We start from the raw sequence: 13,335 nt of genomic DNA, 5'->3' as shown, positions 1-13,335 counted from the left end.
TTGTCTCTGAGGTTCCTTCCAACTCTGAATGTTTATGAATCTATGAAATTGCATTGAATCTACTCTGAGGGAAGGGAGTTAATTAAGAGGGGAGGAGCAAATAAATGTGACAAAGTAAATTGGAAAAGGGGTAAAGGAGAGGTCTTGAAAAATGCTCTAGGAAAAATGAAAGGATAGAGAAATTGAGTTCATTTGAAGGGAAATCTTCATAGAAGTGGAACTTGATCTGCTTCTTAAAGGAAGATAAGGATTTTAAAAACTAGAAACCCAGTAAATACAAGATCTTTGAAGCCAGATTTTAATTCTTATCTTTATATTCTCAATGCATGGCACAATGATATTTTAAATGAATTGAAATGAGGAAGTGTATTTGAGATATGAGGGATAGACTACAAAAATGTATGAAATGTGGGAGAATACAGAATGAGATCAAGGATAAGCTAGTAGTTCAAGCTAAATGAAATGTAGAATTAATAAAAAGTAAGTCTGAAAAGAGAGGTTGGAGCCAGAATGTGGAGAGCCTTACATGTCAAGGTACAATAATTTTACTTAATCCTAAATGCAATAGGGAAACAATGAAAGGTTTTTTTTTTTAATGTTTTATTGATGCTTTATTTTACATTGCTGTCACTTTCCAAAAAACCCACCCCCAGAAAACCTTCCCTTGTAACAAAGAAATGCAATTAATCAAAACAAACCAATACAGGGATAGTGTCTGACAATAATTACCTTACGATGCAATGGTAGTATACTATATCTACTAATACAACTGGGTTTTTTTCACAGGAGAAAAAATGATCAGGTTCATGCAATATTCTCAGAACTATCCAGCAGGAAAATTATTTTGGAAACAATTTGAATAATGGATTGGAAACAAAAGAGAGACTGCAGGCAGCAAGAATTTACTGAAGTAGTCCAGTGGAGATGAGAGCCTAACCAGGGGTGGTAGGAAGAATCACAAGATTTAGAACTTGGAAGTGCCCTTGGATATCATCTAGTCCATCCTCCTCCTGTGTAAGATTACATGGATAGTAAGTTGTAGAGATAGGACACTTACTACCCTGTGTAGCCTTAGGCAAGTCTCTTAACTTCCTTGGGCATATTTCTTCATGTGCCAAATGAGAGAGTTGAACTAGACGGATTCCATGGTCCTTCATGCTCTAGATCCATATTCATATGACTCAAATTCAGGATTCACATGATTAAATGATCAACAGATTTAGGAATAATAGATTATCTAGTTTAATAGTTTCATGTAATAGATGTGGAAACTTAGGACTATAGAGGTCGGTTGATTTTTCTATGGTCAGTTACATGTCTACTGAGGAACAGAGTTAAAGTTGAAATCAAGGCATTTGACTCCAAATCCACTGTATTTTCCCTATATCATGTTATTCACATATGAGATAATATGGAAGGGGAAATAAAAGGTCATGCAATTGAAATGAATATGAAGGGTGACCAAGTAGTAAATGTCAAAAATAAATTTGGGATTTTGAGTGTAGGTGACCAAGGAAATTGGGATGCCATGAAATAAGTTTGGAAGGTTGACAGTTTGGCAGGGGGAAGATGACTTCTCTTAACCAGGTTTTGATATGACTCAAACACCCAGGTGATGCTAGACTAAAGTTTCAGAAAGGATTGGAGCTGAATACAGCGACTTGTGATTCATTTAAGTGGAGGGTAATAAGTGAAATTATGAATAGGATCAATATAGGTGAGAATTTAAAGAAAAGTTAAGGACAGAACCAGGGGGATTCCTACAGTTAGAAGTTCAGAAGGAAGGCACTATAAACCAATTTGGTAGCCAAGGAGTAGGGTCAGGCCAGTGGGAGGAGAACAAGGAGAAAGCAGTGGTACAGAAAATCAAGGGAAAAAAGAAGACAAAAGGAAAGATTTAAGAGTGTCAAATGCTGCAGAACAATTAAGGAGGATAAGGACTGAGGAAAGGCCTCTGGATTTGCCAATTAACAGGTTTTTGGTGATATTGAAGAAAGCAATTTCAGAATCAAGTGAAGTCAGAAGCCAGATTTTAAGAGACTGTGAAGAGTGAGTGGAGTAGTAAGTGCATACTAATCTTTCTTGATGATTAGCAGTGAAGGAGACAGTGGAGGAAAGATTTAGGACAATTTCTTGAGGGGATTACAGAATCAAGGGATGGTGTATGTTTTAAAGGATAGGAGAAACTTAAGTATATTCGTTTTCAGGAAAGAGCTGAGAGAGGAGGAACTTGAAATGAGAGAGAACCACTATATATATATCAAGACCCCTAGAGGGAACCAGAACAAATGGGATCAAGGCCACAAGTGTCAGGGTTAGCCTTGGCAAAGAGGAGGGCCACTTCTTCATCTGAGACGAGAGCAAGGATGAGAGGATAAATGATGACACAGAGTTCTTCAGCTTCTGTCACTCTTTATTCTATTCTTCCATTTATCAGAGGAAACCCCTCAAGAAAATCCATTTTCTACCTTTCCCTCCCTCATCCCTGCCTTCCCACCTTACCTTTTCATCCTTCACTCCTCTTCTCCCTCCACATAGATTGTAGTAGTGGATGGTTTGGAGCGAGTGCAAGAAGGGAAAGTCAAATGGTAGTTAGAGGATGGTAGGAGTCCCAGTTAGTTCCCACCTTTATCTACCACAAGCCCTCATATGAAGTGCTTGAAAATAGGCATGTGTGGAAGTTACAATGATTTAGGTTTATGTATATATTTCTATGTGTTTATAAAAGTTAAAACGTGATTCTGAACATAATTGGACTGTTTCTGGTCTCAACCAAGTTAAGATCCTATTTAGAAATCAACTTCATCTTAATTCTTTTTTTTTTTTAAACCCTTACCTTCCGTCTTGGAGTCAATACCGTGTATTGGCTCCAAGGCAGAAGAGTGGTAAGGGCTAGGCAATGGGGATCAAGTGACTTGCCCAGTCACACAGCTAGGAAGTGGCTGAGGCCAGATTTGAACCTAGGACCCCCCCGTCTCTAGGCCTGGCTCTCAATCCACTGAGCTACCCCGCTGCCCCCTTCATCTTAATTCTATGGCATGCAGATGACCTAAAAATGATAATTCACCTTCAAAATTTTAGTAGTCTACTCTTGTCAATGGCACAATTATTAGGCTCCCTTTTTAAATGATAAAATATGTTCTACTTTTTTTTTTATCACATTGCCACTGATGGACATTTACTGCTACTAGTAGTTAGGTTTACTAGATAAAATGTATAAATATGCACACTTCATTAATGAAAACATTTAGTGATATTAATAATTACTGACCTCATGTTTATAGCAACTAACATGTAACATTCATCTTTAATTATTAGAATTTTGAACAAATTCCAAGTTTCTATGCAGTAGAAAGTTTTTATAATCTTCCAACAAAGATTTATTTAATGGAATTAATAAAATGACCCAGCAATACAAGTGAGTGAGTGTGTGTGTGTGTGTGTGTGTGTGTGAGAGTGTGATTTCACAAACTATTGCATATGTGAGCATTAAATAAAAGCCTTCCGTGTTTTAGGACAGGAAAATACAGTGAGGTACAATTTTCAAACCTTGTTTAGGGCAAACAAATGCTTCTTCCCAGTTCTGCTAGGAATCCATACTTTCACCCATAAATGGGCACTTTTTCACTGAATAGATAGAACCATTTCCTGGTCTGCACTGGGCTTAAAAGGATTTTTCATCATTTCCCAGACTACTTGAAGCAACCATAGCCTTTTAATGAACTTTTGTAATGATTACTGTAAATATTATTCAAACTATCTATAATGTTTTCAATTAATACAGATATTAAATAACATAGACTTTATATCACATTGGAGGCCAGGTATGCTTTTTTTCTTCTTTGTTATAAACAAAGGAAATAGCTGATAAACATATAGGTCAAAGCAATGACTTTATACATCTTCTAGAAAATGGAGCTAATATCTCTAAGCCATCAAATGATTGATTTATCAAAGAAAAAATAAGTAATAAAGAGTTATTGAAGAGATTAATATGTATTTTTAATGGGTACATCTATCAAAAGCACTTATTTTTCTATTTAGAATGAAATCTCTACTTAGAATCATTTTTGGTAAGCTATGGTATAATATGTATTATAATATGTTATATTAAATTTAAATTAAATATCAAGAATGCATATTTCTTTGCATGTGTTTGAATGAAGGCAATACTAACTTATTAAATACCTACTATGTGCAAGGCACATGTATTAAAAATGACATACTTCCCACCTTTAAGGAGTTTATAATCTCATATGGAGATGAGATCTGTACTCAAGTAACTCTGTTAGAAAAAGTTTTAACTCTATTGAGGATATGAGAATTCTTTGAAGTAGAAAGAGAGAAAAAGAAAAGAAAAAGAGGAGGAATTAATGGATCACTTATAGCCACAGAGATCTAAGAACAAGTCATGGAGGGTGTACCACCTGAACTGTTCAGTCTCCATTGGATACAGTATAAACTACAACTTAGATTAAGGACCATAGAAAATTGGTGGTCAGAAACAATGGTTTTATAAGCCATTTTCTCTAGAAAATTAGGTGAATATCCTTGAGCTATAAAACAATTGTTTCTAATGGTCAAAGAAAAACAAAATTGATACTTGAAACACAAATTGCACACATTCACAAGGAGAGGAAATAATTACAAAATGTTCTTAAGTCTCATTAGCTTTGTTCAAATATAAGAAAACTAGATTTCATTCGTTCAGGTTATCAGTAATAGAGTTAGAGTTAGCAATATGGAATAAAAGAAGAGAACCAAATAGTTGTATTATGCCTAATATGCATGTTGGGATTCTAGCAGTCATTAAGTTTTTTTTTTTAATTTCCAGAGATTGCAATAATATGTATTAATACTATGCCAAGTCAAACCTAAGATATTCTTCTCTAATAGTGTTGCATTTCTTTGGAATTATGATCAACTTATGCAGTTGTTAACCTGCCACAGTGTAGCTATGGAAACATGTCATGCAACAAAAAATTGGTTAGTAAATCTAACTAAATGAGGGGAAAACTGTAGAAATTTGGGAAATCTTCAATTCATTTTATTTTCCTTAAGAATTGCTATGTTATTTGGATGTTGACAAGTGTCCTATCTGCTCTTTTTAACATTTCGATATAATCCATAAAAAGAATAATGAATAATTAAGGAAAATTAATACTTTGATAGATTAAATCCAGGGTCTTATTGCAATTTACAGGTAATTTAAAAAAACATTTTTAGTAGGCCTTCTGCACATGTAATATGATATTTAATTGACTTTGAATCAGCACAAAAGATTGAAATCATCATGAATATCATTTTCTTTGCATCAGCACAGTTCTACAGTTCTCTTAATGTCATCACTAGCCTCCTAGTGACCTAGGCTAGAAATGGGAAAATTATCCTAGATTCCTCCCTTTCCTTCAACTCTATTCTTTTCTTTTATACCTACACTGATACCACCCTAATTTCCATTTTTAAAACCTCTCACCTCTATTACACTAGCCATTTGACTAGTTTCATGTCACCAGCTTCCACCTCTTCCAATCCATTCTTTATTGCCAAAATAATTTTCCTAATGTAGAAATGTAGATCATTCTCCATTCATAAAACTTCAGTGGCTTTACATTGCCCATCTGAATAAAATACAAAACAGAGCTGGGCATTGAAGTCCTCTAATAGTCAGACTCAGTCATATTTCCCATATTTTCTATTGTATAATCTATATTCTAACCAATACCTATTCTCTGACCTCACTCAACTCTACTGTGTTCATATGTATACACATTTTATGCTCTAATCCTGATAGATTTCTCATCTAGTGAAATCATTTTCCTAGTTCTAGGACCTGGGATAGGAACTGGTTCTGTGATTTCCTTGGTATAGGGAACTCCCCTAACAATGTCAAGGTAGCCCATTCTCTGGAATTTATTCGTCTTATATAGTTGCCTAGAAGACTGAGAGGAAGGGACTTGCCCAGGGTCACAGGGCCAGTATGTATCAGAGACAGGACACAAACCAAGTCTTCCAGGTTCCGAGGTCTGTTCTTTATTTTCTATACCAGATTTGTTTTGACTGAAATAACACTTGGTTGAGTCTTGGTTACAATAGTATACAGCAGGTCATTTTATGGTTGTTTCAAGCAAACTGGGAAAAAATTGGAAAATCTTCTCATACTAGCACAGATTGGGAATTGAATCCAAATCTCCAAATGGAAAGGGGCTGGTTTATGAGCAAAAGCATGGGATCTTAACAAAAGATTAGAGAAAGCATACAAATACTCCAAATTTTTTTAACTGTATTTCCCCCATATATTTTTGTCTATAGGAGGCTTTGAGCCTTCACTGTGACACACAAGATGAGGTATGAAATTTGGAAATATCAAAAGTATAGGCATTTGTAAGTATTAATATTTAAACCCTTCATTAAATATCAGACCCTAGATTCTTGAAGATTATGCCAGGGGAACAAAAGCTCTGGCAGGCCCTACCAAGTTAGAAACTTCAAATATGAGCTAATGATGGACTATGTGTCTGTTATTTGAGAAATAGCTAAGTTCAGGGAGGCTTCTCAGAAAGATGGCTCCCAGTTTTGTTTTGTTTTCTGACCACAACTCATCAAGCCATCTATTAAAGAACACATGGCTTTACAACTTGTATCACTATAGGGAGTATCCATACACTGATGATAGCACAGATATTTTGAACTACATTAAACTATAACTCTTATTGTACCATATTGCATTTTATGCTCTAGATCCCATTTTTTGTCTATTCCTTGTTTGGACTCAACCCCCCAAAATATATGAAATAGATCATATATCTGCATCCAAATGTGGTAGTATCTGCATTGATTAAATTTCAATATTTTGGTCTGCTGTTCAATTATCTGGTTAGACAAATACAATAACATTGAGTTATTAAAGCTTCTTTCCCTGCCTAGCTACAATCAATAACTATAAGTTACCTGGAGAAGCCATTCTTGAAGGTAGACTGATTCAGTTCCTGTTCCAGAACCCAAACCACTGACTCATCCGGTTGCAATCAAACCACTGGAAGCCACCTGAGGGATTGATTAGAGAAGGCTCCATCATATAAACAGTCTAATTAAAACTATGAAATTGATTTACTGTCTACCCACTTCTCTTCCTTTCCTGTGGCTAACACATCCCTCCACAATCCCTTAACTGCCTAATTTCCTACTTCTTTCATCTTGCTTAACCCAATGAGTGTAAGTCCCATTCTTTATTACTTTTCCCCATAGTACCCATCTCAGCAAACTGCTCCGTATTTCCCATCTCCTTTTGCAATACCCATTTTACTGTCAACAGACTCCATTTTATTCTGACTCTTCCTCTTAAGTTCTTCCTACTTTCTAGTATTAACTAAAACTTGGCACTCCCATAAGGGTACTGCATCCTTTAGTACAGTGTCCAATGCTGGCCACTCCTCTTATTTCCCTTGCCTTATTTGTGCCAGAAGGAGGAATTTACTCTCCCATTGCCATTTTCGGACCTTTACTCTGACACCATCTTCAAAAACCCATTTCCCACTAAAATTCAAACTATTCAATTAAACCATTCTGATCTTTGGCATTGACACCATCTATAAATTCTTGCCTTTTTCAACAACACTTTCTTTTCTCTATGCTATACTATCATCCTTGATGACTTTGCTATTAATGCTGATGACTCATCAAATGCTTTGGCCTCTCCATTCTCTAACCTCTTCAATTTTTACTGACCTCCATCTTCACTGTTTCAATCATTCACTGGTACAATATTTGAAATGACTGAATCTCAGTTACTGAATTCTCAGATGTCTTTTTTTTCTGAGCATAGTGTCTACCCTTTTACTTTTCACAAGTTCACCCCTTTTGACCTTGCTGTTCCCTCCTTATGACCACCAATTCCTTAAATTCTATTTTCCTGGTCCATCGCCACTATTCTGGTATCATTTCCCTCTCTTAGTCTTGATTCTACGTTCAAGTCGTTTTGTTCACAAACCCTCCTCCATTCTTGAATCCTCACCCCCTTTAATATTCTATTGTTCACTTCCTCATGATTTCAGCCCTGGAAAAATCTCCTTTTAAAAGTATTTTGAGGAGAAGAACAGACCCCTGAACAAACTAACTTTCTCAACTTTTTCATCACTCCCCTTAATACCCATACCATATAAGTAATTGCTAAATCCACTGATTTTGTTTCTTACCTCTTTCATCTATCCTTCCTTTTGATTGTCACCACAATTATCCTTCTTTATGTCCCCATTACATCTTTCTTATGCTATAGCCTCCTATCGTCTTCCTTTGCTGGTACCTTTGTTGGCTTCTCAGGGCCTATTGAACACTATTCTGGTCAATTTGCCTTTCTTCACATTATTCCCCTTTAGGTTTTCTATGTTTCTGACAAACTGGATTATTTACTATTCTCAGCTCTTGTCCTATAATTCTCCCCAAAATACCTCCCATGTTTGAAATGGATCCACAACCTAATCCTAATATGCACAATACATTCCCAAACTTTTAAATTATTTTCCTATAAAATCTAGTTCAAATGTCTTATCAGCCTTGATATACATCCTCTTACCTTGATCCCATTCCAAACAAGATGTGATCTGTTCTAAATTTTTTCATGCCACTTACCTCTCTCCTATGTACTTAAGTGCTAACTTTGGAATCAGGAAGACCTGAGTCCAATTTCCAGCTCTGATACATACTTGCTGTGTTACCCTGGCCAATTCATTTAGCCTTTTAATGCCTTCAGGTAACTCTCAAGAAGGGTAAAATACTTAAAAGGTGCTGAAGAGGGAATTTCCTTAGAAATAATTCCCTACTACAATAAAAACACAAGTCTGAAAACCCTCTTCCCCCAAAAGGCAATTATTTGTTTATATTTCTATGTCCCTTGCTAGATGTTAAGCTTCTTGAGAGCAAGGACTGTTGTGGGTGATTTTTATATTTCTAACAACTACCAAAGTATTATTTATGAGCATACTTAATCCATGTTAGGTTTAATGAATAAAATATCAATTAATATATCACAAAGAGAAATGCAATGATTTGATAAAACTTTTTCAGAAACTAAGATAATCTTTAGCTATCAGATAACTTTTCTTAACAACTAAAAAAATAAGATTAGAGATATGATTCATATGCATAAAACACTTCAAATGATGTGAGAAAAATCCTCAGATCTTTCTCAAAGCTGCAATATGATATATTGGAATGAATTCTGTGCTGGGAATCAGAGTATCTGATATGGGTTCCACCAGCTGTGTGATACTGAATAACTTTACCTCTTTAGAGCTCTTGTTTGTAATCTGTAGAATGATGGGGCTGACAAGGCCAGGCCAACAAAAATCAAAGTCACTGGATCATAGTTATTTAAAGCTATAAGAGGCATTAGAGGGCATCAAATGGTACCTTCAAGTTGTGACTATCCAAGTCTATAGTTTCAGACTTTTATGGTCTATACATTCTTTTATACTAATATAAAACTATAATTTAAAAACTTACCTGACTTGTCAGGAAGTACTCAATGTTACATTATATTAGCACAATTTAATTATGAAATATAACATATAGTGTAACTAGATAGAAATATTCTCATTTCAATGTGTTACATGTAATCACCCTCCTAAGGAGATCATGTTTAAACAAATGGAAAAACCATTCATTCCTCAATTTTTGTCAACCAAACAGTAAAATATGCTATGACCTTTACCCGAAGGGAGACTATAGTCAGCTGATTCCAACATTACTCAGTTTACAGCAATGAATATGGAATGGTTAGACAAAGCCTGAACTTGGAAGAAAGAATATAAAGACCATTGAACCCAAGGCCCAGAATTTTTTTTTTGGGGGGGGGGAGGGTTGTGAAAAGGATTGTTTTTGAGTCATCAAGTCTTCATGCACTCACAGCTTTAGAAAAAGGGCTAAAACTACATGAGTGCCAACCCTACAGAGGCACATAAATTTACATTTGCAAACATCTAGGTAAGATCTAATTAAGCAATATAATTTCCTTCCTAAATCTAACTGTGGTTATTTCCAGATGGGCAGAAATACCTACCTCAATGAGAACAAGTTCTCAATGTCCTCCTCCTGAAAGATTTCCTATGTCCGTATTAAGGTGCAATTGTCTAAAAAGAAAAAAAATAATTCTTGCTTTTGTTAAGTGTTAAAAAAAATTTTTGAAATTTTTAATAAAATATTCATATTTGAGGGTTTAGCTCTTCTTTTAATAAGTTTATTGGGAAAATTGTGAAAATATTTTCTTGGACAACCAATTTTCTTTTTTGTAATTAGGGGAAACTAAGTGGGATCAAAGTGTTAGCTTTAGGAACAGATAAAAAGATGGTATGATATAAAAATCAAGAAGACTATATTGCTGGTTCATGTCACAGGTGGTATGAGATTGTATAAAGTAGGCCATTCAAATCTTTGAATTACAAAGGAGGTCTTTCCCAAAGACTTAACATATCATTTGGATAAAATCAGAATTGTTTGAGTTAATAAACACAATTTTACCAGCATTTGTTCCAAAAAAATAAATATTTGCAAGTATTTTCATAAGAACTTTCAAGGTCAGCAAAACACAAGTAACTTGAACTTTATATGTATAAGATTTTGAAGTACAGGAAAAGATGTAAATTTGTATACCTAAATATATAAATCAGACAAGATTGTAAAATGTGTTTATTTTTTTAACCTTCCATATTACAAATATCAAACAGATCTTTAGCTCTCCAGTGTTTAGGTAAGGCTAATCAAATAGAGTTTTAATATATTTAAAGGAATAAGGAGCATAGTAATTAATTTAAAACAATCTTCTAGAGGTCAAAATTCTAAATTTAAAAAATTAATTATTATGAGATGATTAATACATTGTATCCAACATATATAAAAAATCCAGTAGCAAAAGGATACAACTTATAGAAAAAAATAATGTTATACATTTATCAGTTCACTTGGATTTAGATTTAATTAAATACGATAAGCATTTTAAGTGCCTACCTACTATGTGCAAAGCATTGAGTTAAGCTAATGAATTTATACTCTTATTAGATAACTATAGAAAGGCAAAGTATTTATAAATGAACCCTTCTTTGGTCTTCCTCACAAATATGATCCATCTGCTTTCAAAATGGTTGCCTTTGGCAAGAACAAAGCATTTGCTTTAAAACATTCACTTTAAAGCATTCTTTCAGGAGCAACAAATTGTTACATCTATAATCTAATTCCTGAGATTCTCAACTACTGGCTCTCTTTCATACAATTTCCATCTCATTTTATTAAAAGTAAAACCTTTTTTTTAAAGTTCCATTTATATAACTGCAAATATGAAACATGAATAATAATGGAAAGGTATAGTTCTAAGAAATGGATCTATTGGCAAATGTGGAAAAGAGGGAAATAATTTCAGATATAACTGTAAATAAACTAAAATTAAGCAAAGTAGGTATTTTAAACTTGTTGCTTTTAGCCACGATATCCAGAAAAATAGCTGTTCATGGTACAATTTCATTCTGCTCTATGCAATTGGTTGGTAAATGGTGGTAACAAGATAGCATAGCTTGTAATAAGAGGTCTGAAAAAAAAAATTTAAGTCCCTGCAAACTATGAAATAATTGAGATTTTTAGAATATAGATCATCTGTCTTGGTAGCTTTGGGGGACGAGGATTGGGTTGACTGCGGGGAGGATAGGCAAAGGGTTAGGTAAGGACTTGCTGGGTAACAAGTGGCACTGCAGTTGGTTACATAAGCACATATATATGCATGTCAGGTTTCCATGTCTCCCTCTCTTGAATTTCATGCAGACGGTTGGTAAACACTCAGTCTAACGCCCCCACTGTCTTCATCCCTGCCTCCATCTTGGGTCCCTGGACTCCACATATACACATTCTCTATACTCTACAAAACTAAAAGATATAAATAATGGGCATATTTAATAGAAAAATCAGACTTTCATAGTAGGAAAGGGCCTCAGAAGTTATCTAAACCAATCCTACCTAAATAGTAATCCCTTCTATGATTATCTCCAATAAACAGCCTCAATTTGAAGAAAAAATTGTAAAAAATATTTAAGGCTAGAACGTGATTAACCAACCACTATTCTCTCTATACAGATGGACAATCCATTATTAAAGAAATATATGTCTAGCAAATGTTGCACAATATTTTGCAGTATTCAATGCCAAAGAGTAAATCAGTTCTTCCTACCGAACTAGGGTACACTCTAGTGGAGCTTTGCCTGAACGACTGAGTTATGTAAGGATCAATGATCTACACAAGGATTTCTGAGAGACTTGGTTTCTCTTCCTTTTAAAAAACTCTATATTTCCACCATTATTACTGCTGGAATTCTAGAATTACAATAACATGATTAATAAACATCTTCCTTTGAATATTTACTTTAAAAAAGAGGACAATTTTAACACATACCATGAAGTCCATAAATTACCAAAGAGGAAAATCAGGGTGGGGCAAAGTTCAACCCTATAAATGAAGACAGAGCTTCAATACAGAGCAATCCTTGACCTTGCCTTTTCTAACGCCCCACCAAAATCTTATTAAATTCTACTAGTGAAATAGTTCTGGCACCTATCCCTTCCTTTTTCATTTCCTCCACCATTTTTCAAGTCCTAATGAGTATAACAGTCTCTAAGCTGATCTGCCTTTCTCCAATCCATATAATACTTGGACACCAGATGAATCTTTAAGTAGATTTCAGCTTATGGCATTCTCATACTTGAAAACCTTTAATGGTTCCTTATTGTCTAAACTTCATAGGCTGCCATTCAAAGCCCTATCATTTATTAGCTTTATGACCTTGAGCAACAATCTCCTTAACAACCATCACTTAAAATAAACCATTTATTTCATCACCAAAGCACATCTTCCTCTTCCTTTGCTTAATTTAATTTTCTGCCATATTTTAAGACCCTAACTCAAAACCCACCTTCTCCAAGCCATCTTTCTTAACAACTTTTCCCTGTATACCACACAGAATATTGTTTTATAATTCTATAATGCAGTACATATCATGTTACAATGTGTATTATAACTACCTGTATTATTTTATTCCATTACTAGGCTTTAAATTCTTTGAGTGCAGGAACTACATCCTTTTGTCTTTCAAGACCTAGCAACAAGTACTTAATAAATTACCTGTTGCATTACATGTATTTTTATATAGCATCCAATGCAGCCCCCACCTTCATAAATGCCCAAACAACATCAATCCTTATTTTTCCCTTACCTTCAAAAGCAAGCTGAAAGGTAAGAATGGCAAATTGCATGTCTTCCAGGGCCTAGGACCCAAATGAGCACCTACTACGTAGGTGATT

General features: G+C 34.7%; 1 protein-coding gene across 21 annotated transcripts in view; it reads right to left on the bottom strand.

Annotated features, from left to right (window-relative positions):
- NPY5R (neuropeptide Y receptor Y5) overlaps positions 1-13,335 on the bottom strand; it is a 170,267-nt gene that overhangs the window by 154,338 nt on the left and 2,594 nt on the right. For 13 of the 21 annotated variants that reach the window (XR_008912950.1, XR_008912944.1, XR_008912941.1 and 10 more), the window contains 2 exons: positions 10,058-10,127; positions 6,952-7,047 (listed from right to left, as the gene is read on the bottom strand). The gene's annotated coding sequence lies outside the window, so the exon portion shown is untranslated. Of the gene's footprint in view, positions 1-2,502; positions 2,529-5,476; positions 5,622-6,951; positions 7,048-10,057; positions 10,128-13,335 lie in introns of all 21 variants that reach the window. The other 8 variants (XR_008912948.1, XR_008912949.1, XR_008912947.1 and 5 more) reach the window with 2 other exon arrangements.

The sequence above is a fragment of the Monodelphis domestica genome, chromosome 6 (genome assembly GCF_027887165.1).
Source record: "Monodelphis domestica isolate mMonDom1 chromosome 6, mMonDom1.pri, whole genome shotgun sequence".
In the NCBI taxonomy this organism is placed as follows: domain Eukaryota; kingdom Metazoa; phylum Chordata; class Mammalia; order Didelphimorphia; family Didelphidae; genus Monodelphis; species Monodelphis domestica.
Note: the sequence above shows the minus strand (reverse complement) of the source record. Positions and strands in the feature narration are given on the sequence as shown.